Genomic DNA, 11,225 nt, shown 5'->3' on the forward strand with positions numbered 1-11,225 from the left:
AATGATGATGGAAATCCTTTTTTTTTTTTCATGTGACTTTCTTACAGTACAGCCAAATAGGCAGGATTCAAATTATAATTTTGCATGTCTGGTTATACCTTGCTCCCTTAATGATGATAATTTACTTCATATGGTCTAAGAAGATTCCCCTTGTAATAAAGTAATCTTCGACTTACTGCTCCATGACTTCAACAAATACACTCATAATTTAGGTTTACAAATAAGCAGAAGCCATTCGCCATGACCTGTCTTGGTCAGATCAAATTCCAAAGCTGCCCTTCAGAGGTAGCTATGATGGGAGATCTCCATAGGGTTAAGTCAGCCATCTTCTGCAGGATCAAATCCTTTCTGAATTATTCCTCACTTTTCACACCGTGCAGGAACCCTGTAATACCTGTGGCTCTTCTCAAATGGTGTTTGTTTATGGAGAACAAGTAAAATATTACATTAAATTGCAGATGACACAAAGCTTGGAGGTGAGGTAGATAGCAGAGGGGGTGTTGATCAAATTCAGGAAAGTATTGATACTTGCATAGATTTGGCAAAGATTGACAGATGGAATTTAACTTGAGCAAGTGTAAGGTGTTGCGGATGGGGAAGAATAATGAAAATAGAGATTACAGGATGCAAGGGGTAATTTTGGAGCGTGTTACACAGGAGAAGGATCTGGGGGTGGAAATAGATATGGGAGATAAGCAGGCAGCACAGTACCAGGCAGCTAGAGGTAAAGCAGATATGGTTTTAGGTTGTATTCGGAGGGGGATCATTTATAAACAAAAGAGGTGGTGTTAACATTGTACAGGAATTTAGTGAGGGCAACAACTAGAATATTGTGTGCAGTTCTGGTCACCACAGCTCCAGAAGGACATAGATGCCATAGAGAGGGTTCAGCACAGGGCTACGAGATTGATTCTGGGCCCAGCTAGACTCAGCTATGAGGAGCGGCTGAAGGAGACAGGGCTTTATACACTGGAAAGGAGGCGGTTACGAGGAGATATGATGGAGATGTTTAAGATAATGAAAGGTATTGATAAAATAAGTGCAGATTAATTATTCAACCGAGTAGACAGTGATAGAACCAGGGGCCATAGCTTGAGAGTAAAGATGAGGAGAGTTAAGACGGTCGCAAGGTAGGGGACTTTTACTCAGAGAGTAGTTAATGCATGGAATGACCTCCCTGGAAAGGTAGTGGCAGCAGAAAAAGGAGATAAGTTTAAATTAGAATTAGATAGGAACCTGGAAGTTATGGAGATAGAGGGGTATGAGGATGGTAATAAGACTTTTAGGGAGTTTGAGCATTGATTGGTGATTGTGTGCATGTGTACGGAGTGCTGTTGGTGGGGGTATTGTCAAGGGGGGTTGTGTGGTTGATGTTGTGTGTTTTAACCAAGCCAATGCCCCCTCCCCTGAGGGGAAGAAAAGGAAAAAAAATAAAACAAATACAAAAAATACAAAAAAAACAAACAAACAAAAAAACCCAAAAACAAACAAACAAACAAGAAAAATTGTTTCATTCATTAAAAACATTTTTTTGCATTTTCTTCCTTGGATCCTGTGTAGATAAATTAGTATGGTGTTCACGCAGGCATGGTGGGCTGAATTGCATTCACCAGTGTTAGATTTCCTTCTAAATTGTTCTGGTGCGAATAATGCACAGTCATGATGGGCCAGATTCACCTGCTCTTGTAAATACTTATTTATCCTTGAAAATAATTACAGAGAGAAAAATCTAAATTAAAGCAGAAATGAGTTTTGTAAGATTGAGAACTTGCTTGATCTTGTTTCTATGAAGTAGTGTTCACAAGCCTTCAGAAAACATGCCCAGCATGGAGGTGAAATTATATTAATGCCTTTTAAAATGGGGTGTATTTAGAAATGACAAGGTACTTTATTTGAATATAGACACAACTAAAAGGCAGTAATAAGGTTCTTCAAATGGAAACTCCCATGGATTCATTCCTTAAAGTATCATCCGATTCGATTTTGGTTCAGGTCTGGAATCAGATCCAGCCCATCAGTGGGATACAAAATGTTAACTGTTCAGCCTGGCGGAGGTATATGTTCTACCAAGTGCCGTTCTAATTTCAGTGATTCTTCACCATTGAAAGATGGGGCCAAAAACTATATATAGCACGATATCTCAAAAAGTTGTAGACGAGTTATGACAAAACTTGCTGGATGATTTGGGTAGGTGATAAGAAGAAGCCGATGAGAGTTGGGTTAAGGTCCAGATCCAGATCCAGCCTATCAGTGGGATACAAAACAAAACTCAACTGTTCAGCCAAGCTGGCTTGAACAGTTATTATAAATCTGAGCAAGCTCGTCGAAAAAAATACAATTAAGAAACAGGAAATGCAAATATAATTATTGCAATTCATGATTGTTATTCCCCCACATGTATTGCTTTTCGTCGAAATTATTCCTTCTGTAGGTATTATTTAAGAGGATGGACATGCTTCTGGACCCTGTACTGTTTGGAAATGATGGACCAATGTTGTGGACCCACAGTTTGGGGAACTTCTGGGCAGAAAGGGATGAAACCTCTATGAACCACAGAGCCCATCTGATTAATCAGGCAGTTAGAAAATCGAACAGCCAGTTCCAATTGTTTTTTGTATACAGAGTCAAAGCTCGTGGAAGAGCTAGTACACTGAATGGATCAGAACGTAACAGGATAAAGGAACAGTAGAGAGGGGGGAACATCAATAACAGAATTTAGGGTGGGAGACTTGGACAACAATGGCTGTGGGGAGGAATGGGGGGCAGGAATGGATGCATGGAATGGACAAGGAGGATACAGAGGGAAAATCCCAGGAGGGAAAAATTGGAAACCTGGAAAGAGGAGGGCATGAGGAAGGGCAACTGAGTGTAGAAAAGATCATGGTTTTGGTTTTAGGGATTATCTGAGATGGTGGTGAACAGCTGTCTTGAAGACCTGGAGGGATGAATGAGATTGAAGAGAATGTGGAAGTTGGTTGCACAGGCAGGAAAAAGAGAAACGAATTAGTGGAGGTGAACAGTAATCCTGGATTTGTGTAGTTTCATCAGATGGGGGTTGTGGGTGGACTGTGTGTGCTCTGCAGAGACCTGGGGGGTTGGGGGTGGGGTACAAAGAATGGAGAGAGCAGAGGGAGCAAGAGCAGAAGGGAGGCAGTAGAAGACATAGAGAACACCCACCTGTCTGTAATGGCAAATTGCTTGGCCCAGAGACTCAGCTTCATTTGTACTTCCAACACTTCATTGATACTTATCTTCTCTTGTCTTCTTAATTTCCCTGATCTACTTTTCTTTGTTTATTCTGAGACAACAATATCAAATAATCATGAAGATCTATCTGATACACTTTGAAAAAAGAGGATGAAAATTTCTGATTCATTGCATTTTATTACAATCCTCTTAAATTATATCTAATTGCTATTTCTTCTTTCATATTTATTAAGGTAGATGGAGCCTGGTGTTGGCGTAGTGGTTAGGGAAGCAGCTTGGGATCCAAAAGGTCCTGAGTTCAAGCCCCGTTGACCGCTTGAATTAACACACACCAGGAGGTTGACTCAGCCTGTCATCCTTCCGAGGTCGGTGAAGTGAGTACCAGTGTACTGGGCCTGGTGTAAGCCCCGGTTAGAATAGGTGTGCCATATCCCTGTGTCATAAGAGGCGACCAGGGTTGCGTCAGGAAGGGCATCCGGCGTAAAACCTGTGCCAAATCATTATGCGGATCATAACGGATGATCCGCTGTGGCGACCCCTAACGGGAGCAGCCGAAAGAAGAAGAAGAAGAAGAAGAAGAAGAAGAAGAAGAAGAAGATTTATTAAGGGAGATGATGACTATCATTTATATATTTGATTAAAATGATTGAAATGGGAAATATTTCAAATGATTATTGTGTACTGGAAAGGTACCCGGCATTGCCCGGCAACTGTGAGTCCCACCCCACCTCTTCCCCTCCCTTATCCCATCCCAACCCCCTGCCTCCTTCCACCCATCACCTCCTCCAGACCCCCACTCCACCCTTTCCCCTCCATCCTCCCACCTCTTCCTACCCCCCCCACTCCCTCCTTCCTCCCACCCTACCTCTTCCCCTGCCTCCTCCCACCTCACACCTGCCTACAAACTCTCACTCCTTCCCAATGACAGGTGGTGGCTCGTGTGTTTGTAAGTTATGAATTATGAGAAAATGACTGTTTCAAACCACAAGTAAGGTGTATCATGGTTTAAAAATGTGATCCTATAAAAGTTTTGTAGCTATTAACCTTGGGAGCTCATCCCAAGGTTAATAGCTACAAAAACTAGCTAATAGCTACAGTAACATCCCAAACAAATAATCTCATTCGCTTTTATATGGAAGATAACATCACTCCCAGCTCCAAGTGAAATTAAATAACATTCTAAATAAAAGCAGATCACCCAAAAAGGTGAAAATTTTGAACCCACGCTAGATAGCTTCAAGTGTGCGTACGTACCTCTCAGCCATCCTGCCATGGTGTGGGGATTCATTGCTCTGTAGCCACTGAAAACATTTTTCAATTCTCTCTTGAACTTCACTTGTCACATTGCTAATTTACTCATTCCAATTCTCTAATTTATTTTCCTTCCTAACTCCGGAGATTTTCCCATTGAGAACTGAGCCGCAGTCGCCACGCCCATACCCATGCCACGGGAGCCTTCACCTGCTAAATTATGCACTCAATGAAGTTACACTTTGGGAAAAAAAAAGATTCGAAAAACAGAACAGTAGAAAAAGTTAAGTTTAATGCTTTAGCAATTTCACATTTTCTCAATATCGCGGGTTGAGAGACATAATGTTGTAACTGCATTTTTAACGAGGTTGAATAAAATGGCTCTCATGTCTTTCAACACCATATTTCGTGGGTTGAGAGACATAATGTTGTAACTGAAAATTTCCCATTTCCTGCAAATCGCTAATGAAAGATAAATATGGTGTTGAAAGACATGAGAGCCATTTTATTCGGTTTCGCCAAAAATGCAGTTACAACATTATGTCTCTCAAACTGCGTCATGTAAATATGGAGAAGGAGAGCCTTGCTTAAAGCTTATAAGATACTAGTGGGGTGTGCTTACACATTGTGTAAGCATACGAACCATGTTTCCCCATTGCCTCGGGTCACTCAACGACATTTCATTTTTCATTTATTTATTTATTTCATTTATTTATATTTTCATTTACAGATGCTTTCTGACGGTACTGTGATTTTTCCTGGTGTATCGGCTTCGATGTCCATTGGCACACAAAATTACCGTGCTTCCCCATTGTCTCAGATCACTCACCTGCATATTTTTTTCATTACCTTCGCATTCTGCGAAAGGTTATGTATTGGTCGCTGTGTATTTATTTATTTATTTATTTGTGAATATGTGTGTGTGTGTGTGTGTGTGTGTGTGTGTGTGTGTGTGTGTGTGTGTGTGTGTGTGTGTGTGTGTGTGTGTGTGTGTGTGTGTGTGTGTGTGTGTGTGTGTGTGTGTGTGTGTGTGTGTTTGTTTGTTATTCGCATAACTCAGAAAGTATTAAACCAAATCACTTGAAATTTGGTGGGATGATGGGTTATTATCCAAGGAACATTTGATTATATTTTGGGAGCGATCGGGTCAAAGGTCAATGGTCAAGGTCACGGAAAGGTCAAATTCGTATTTTTACCATAGCGCGGTCAATTTTGATCTAATTGGCATGCAACCGATGCCAAAATGTTCAGAATTCATTGCCCAATCTTGTGATGGGCGACATGACACAATTACGTCATTACCCTTGTTTTTAAAAGAAAATGTCCCAAATCCTGGCATTATAATCAGTACCAAAATATATGTTTGTGGGAGATGCCAATGATTATTTATTTGTTTGTTATTCGCATAACTTAAAAAGTATGAAACCGAATTGCATGAAATTTGGTGGGATGATTGGTTATTAGCCAATGACCATTTGATTAGATTTTGGGAGAAATCGGGTCAAAGGTCAAGGTCATGAAAAGGTCAAAATCGTCTTTTTACCATATAGTGGTCAATTTTTATCCAATTTGCATGAAACTAATGCCAAAATGTTCAGAATTTAATGCCCAATCTTGTGATATGCAACTTGACACAATGATGTAATTGCCCTTACTCGCGGTTGGGGGTCAAAGGTCAGAGGGGTCACGACCTTGCAGATGTGCATATTTTTATCATAACGCAGTCAATTCTTATCCGATTCGTATGAAATCAGCACCAAAATGCTCCTTGTTCTGTTCCCCACACTCTTATGCCAAGAACAAAACAGTAGCGGCGGCGAAGGTATATGCTCTCTACGAGTGCCCGTTCCAGTTACCTTCGCAAACTTCATTTGACGAAGGTATTGTATTGACCCCTGTGTATTTATTTATTGGTAAATATGTGTGCAGACAACATTGCGCAAAAACTGCTGGACCGATTTGCATTAAATTTTCAGAGATGATGTGCAGTTACTCAAGGATGTCAGGCGAAGCTTTTGGGAGCGATCGGATCAAAGGTCAAGGTCAAGGTCACAAAAAGGTCAAAATCGTGTTTTTGCGATTAAAGTGTCAATTTTGTTCCGATTTACATCAAATTAAGTCCAAAATGTTCAGTATTCAAATCCCGATCCACTGATATAGCGTATGGTATAGTGTTTGCAACCCGAGTTAGTCTGTGGAAGTCAAAGGTCAAGGGGTCACCAAAATGAAGTTTTTGATTGGGAAGCGTTGTGGACAACATTACACAAAAACCACTTCGCAGATTGTCATGAAATTTTGTGGATGTGTTTGGCATCACGAGAGGACAAATCGATTAGATTTTGAGAGCGATCGGATCAAAGGTTAAGGTCAAGGTCACAAAAAGGTCAAAATCGTTTTTTCGCGATGAAATTGTCAATTTTGTTTTTATTTACAGCAAATTAACTCCAAAATGTTCAAAATTAAATTCCCCATCTTCTAATATGACACATGTTATAGTACTTTTGTCACCCAAGGCAGCGGTTGGGGGTCAAAGGTCAAGGGGGTCACACAAATTCACATTTATATCGGAAAGCGTTGTGGACAACTTAACGCAAAAAAACAAAACGCAGAGAGGCTTTAATTGTTTTGGATTTGTTTGGCATCATGAAAGGACAAATCCATTAGATTTTGGGAGTGATCGGATCAAAGGTCAAGGTCACAAAAAGGTCAACATCGTTTTTTCATGATGAAAACGGTTAATATGTTTCCGATTTACATCAAATTAACTCCAAATTGTTCAGTGTTCAATTCCCCATCTTCTGAAATGACACAAGGTATAGTACTATTGTCACCCTAGGTAGCGGTTGTGGGTCAAAGGTCATGGAGGTCACGAAATGCATATTTGTATTGAGATGCGTTGTGGACAACTTGATACAAAGGTAACTAGTGGCTGCGGCGAAGGTATGCGCTCTACGAGTGCCCGTTCTAGTTTATTTATATTTTCATTTATGGATGTCGTCCAATGATTCTGTGATTTTTTTTCTGGTGTACTGGCTTCATTGCCCATTGCACGCAAAATTTAAGTTTTCTACGTCACCCGTAAGGCACCGATCTTTAATATCACTCAGTGAGCCAGTCAGTCACTGAGTCAGTGGTGAGAAAGAGCTTTATCGATTAGATATGCTTAGTTCTAAGAATTGGAAATTTCTTGAAATTTTCAGATTTAAACACTTATTTCATCCACAATATCCGATCCGAAATCATATTTCGATTGTACACTTTAATTAATCCATGAGAGTAGATGTTGTTCCCAAGGCAAGTCATTTTTAGTAGGCCGAATCAAAATGGTGGTTGAGACCCCTGCGAGGTGAAGTTGGGCTAACCAAGGGTAAGCCTTTCATGAAGGTAAGCCATTAATTATCTTCAAAAGTGGTGTTTAAATTTACCCAACAACCCAGTTTTCATTTATGCATTCCATTTGAGTTCCCTTTGTATGCATGCAAAGTGTCAGGCCACTCAATTTCATGGTTTTGGAGTTATGGAGGAGACACACACAGACTTTCAAAATAATACTTTTTTTGGTGTGGAGCTGTTTGCTAATGATCTCACAGACGTTCATAACATTTCAAACAATGAAGCAACATGTGCATACCTGCATGAAGACCTTGATCATATCCAGGCTTGGCCTGACAAATGTCAGGTAATGACGAGCTCCACAAGAGATTTCAGATGCAGCTGAATGTTTCTGACTTTCAATTGGAGCAACATCACTGTGTCCTTCATAATCCAACATCCTGGGAATCATAATTGACCACAAGTTTAACGAGGTTGGCCAGCTACCTCAACACTGTGGCTATAAGAGCAGGGCAGAAGATGAGCAAGCTTTGTTAACTCTTCTAACCTGACCATTTGCATTTGGGAAATGATGACATTGTCATTCAAAAACCAAATTTTACAAGGGATTTCTCCTTATATGGGGCCAGATTTATCTCATGAAATGTACAAAGAAGCTAATATAAAGCTCATTTGTAAGAAAAGCATAAACTATCTCATGCATGGAAAAGTTTGATACAGCCACCATGTATGAATGGTCAGTTTTTTTATGTGTAACTGTGGCCTTCCATCATCGAGAGAATAAACTTCAAATAGCCTTGCCAAAAGATGCAATATGGACCAAGGTGGGGAAAAATGTTTCCCTCCCCCTCAATGATTTGGTTAGGGATAAGCATCAAGGATGTAGTAAAATAATATATGGACTCAAAGATGTACCTACTACCCTGTGGAGTTTCAGGGTGTCGACCAACAGCATCACTGCGATTCTTCCCATGGGTTCTCGTACATATTCGGGAGGGTTGAGGGGGACGGTTGGGGGATTCGGGTCCACCTTTCTCAACTGGGGCATTTTACCCACCCGACTCTTCTAACTCGGAGCATGCTACTTGTTGAGCCATTAATGTTTGCTGTTGTGCGTTTGATTTTGTTAATGTGAAACACTAACATTTCAAAAACTCAGATTTATGAGGAACTGATCATTATTTTTGATTGCGTCAATTTACATGCTTATAATTTCATGCACTGATGCATTCAAGTATGTTAGGCAAAAAACATAATGTATTTTCACTTTACCATACAACCTTGGTGAATGTTCCTGATTTTACAATAAAATTTAAAAAAAAAACTGGATGCCAATACTGCATCTGGTCCATGATAATTAAATAGCCAATGATGTGTGGAAGTTGCCAGTCAGTAATAATTGTCTTTCCTGTAGATTACTTTAACTTATATAATTATTTTGAATAATATTTCTGTCACAAATTTTATTTATTATCTTGATTTAATTATTTTTTGTCTGTTCTGTTATCTTGTAAAGTCTGCATGTCTCCCTTGCGTATATTTCCCAACACCAAGTGTATACTCAAGTCCTGCCTGAGCCACAAGCCATCGATGCAGCTGCTTAAGAAATACATCATTGAACATACGCCGCTTTGCAATGATGCCAACTCAGGAAGTTTCGTGTAAGTGCATTTCTTGACACGCTCCAAGAATAGGTGGTGTGCAATGGACCGCAGTAGACAAGCAGCACGACAGACAGGCCGACACGGATCCCGCTGTGCTACAGCACAAAGCCTTGCTTGTGCCGCGACTCACTGCGTGCAAAGGGCGCGCCAAGGGACGCGGGGTGGTGTCGCGGCCGCAGCCCTGGCGACCGTTGCTGGGTCGCGACGGACCTCAATGGGCGCACTGTCCACTCAGCACGGTCACTTTGCCACCACACACAAAGGCTGCGAGACTACCCGGGCCGTCGTCCTGTGCCTGGAGACCGAACGTTTTTCTGCCCATCAATTCCAAATCGAACAAGATACTCGTCCTTCTGCAATGTCTCATTGGGTTTTCAAGATTTGTTTCCGAAGAATTCCCTCTTCATCATGATCTTCATCTGGACATTCTGATGCAGACCATCCTGCGGTCTTAATGGCCTTGCCCGTTCTAGGAGAAAGAGGAGAGGCTAGGTTATTGGTGTGTGTGTGTGTGTGTGTGTGTGTGTGTGTGTGTGTGTGTGTGTGTGTGTGTGTGTGTGTGTGTGTGTGTGTGTGTGTGTGTAAGCAGAAACATGTTTACATTAATTGATGATTTACTTGTCATTAATGATGGGTTTACATTTCATCGACTTCATGATAGCATCTATCCAAAAGAGCGAGAATTATAAAATGAAAACCAAACTTACACCTCTTTATTTTTTCTTCTTCTTTGAATTACACATACATAATAGTAAAAAGAAATTTCACATGAAATTATTTTGATAAACGAGATGCTTTTCCATTCCATTTTGTACAAATGCCTTTCTTGAACAGCAACGCTCCTAAAAAAGCTCTTCTATGAAACAGTTGCAGGCAAAACTAGAATGGCACTTCACTTGGTAGAGTCAGTGCATACCTCTGCCGGTCTGAACAGTTCACGGTTTGTATCCAACTGATAGTCCAGGTCTGAATCCGGACCTTGACCAACATCTCATCAGCTTGTTCTTGTCACCTACCCACTCATCCACCTAGTAATTTGTCACAACTCGTCTTCAACTTATTGAGATATTGTGCTGCAGGATATATTGTTTTTGGCCGATCTCTCAATTGTGAAGACTCACATTAAAAAAATTATTGGAACTGGATCCAAAACTTCACCGAAGTCGATTCAATAACCTGCTCACAGACAGACAAACAAGGAAGATTTGCATAGTATAATGCTTGTGAAATCCAAGTAAATAATATGCTTCTAGGTTTTGATTGGTGAACCAATTCAGTGACCCAATATGCAAATTATGTTCAACCGAGCAGAGTACCGAAGTCGGTGGAGATTGCGTAATACTTGCTGAAAAAAGGATAGGCTGTGTATTGCAAGAAGACTCGATAGATGTTTGGGTGGTGTGCATTTAAAGGGGTCCAACAGGTATAAAAGATCTAAGCGGTGTACTAACTAAAGGGTCTAAGTGGTCCAAAGGGTATATAGGTCTCTCTAAGGGTCGATAAGTCTTAAGGGGTCTAAAAGTCTAAAGGGTATGTTGCAACAGTCGTTACAGGTGTAAAGGGTCGATGCTAAGGGGTCTAAGTGGTCTAAAGGGTATAAAGGTCTTCAGGAGTCTAAAGGGTCTAAAAATATTTAAAAGGGTCTTAAGGGTTAAAAGGGTTGTAATTCAAAGTCCTTTCTTGACACACATGAACTATCCACTGAGAAGGCCTTCATTCGCAGCTTGATGGCGTACTGCTCTTCCCTCTGGGTTGGCTCCCCTGTCTCAC

At 40.7% G+C, this 11,225-nt stretch overlaps 1 long non-coding RNA gene across 1 annotated transcript in view; it reads left to right on the forward strand.

The window, feature by feature from the left end:
- Positions 1-10,234, forward strand: part of LOC147029574 (uncharacterized) — a 46,237-nt gene extending 36,003 nt beyond the window's left edge. Inside the window, exons 4-5 of the long non-coding RNA XR_015055951.1 lie at positions 6,257-6,338; positions 9,346-10,234. This is a non-coding gene — a long non-coding RNA (uncharacterized LOC147029574). The remainder of the gene's footprint in view (positions 1-6,256; positions 6,339-9,345) is intronic.
- Positions 10,235-11,225: the final 991 nt, after the last annotated feature.

This window comes from Eptatretus burgeri, chromosome 3, assembly GCF_056783735.1.
Source record: "Eptatretus burgeri isolate ZD-2024b chromosome 3, Ebu_testis_v1, whole genome shotgun sequence".
Lineage (NCBI taxonomy): Eukaryota > Metazoa > Chordata > Myxini > Myxiniformes > Myxinidae > Eptatretus > Eptatretus burgeri.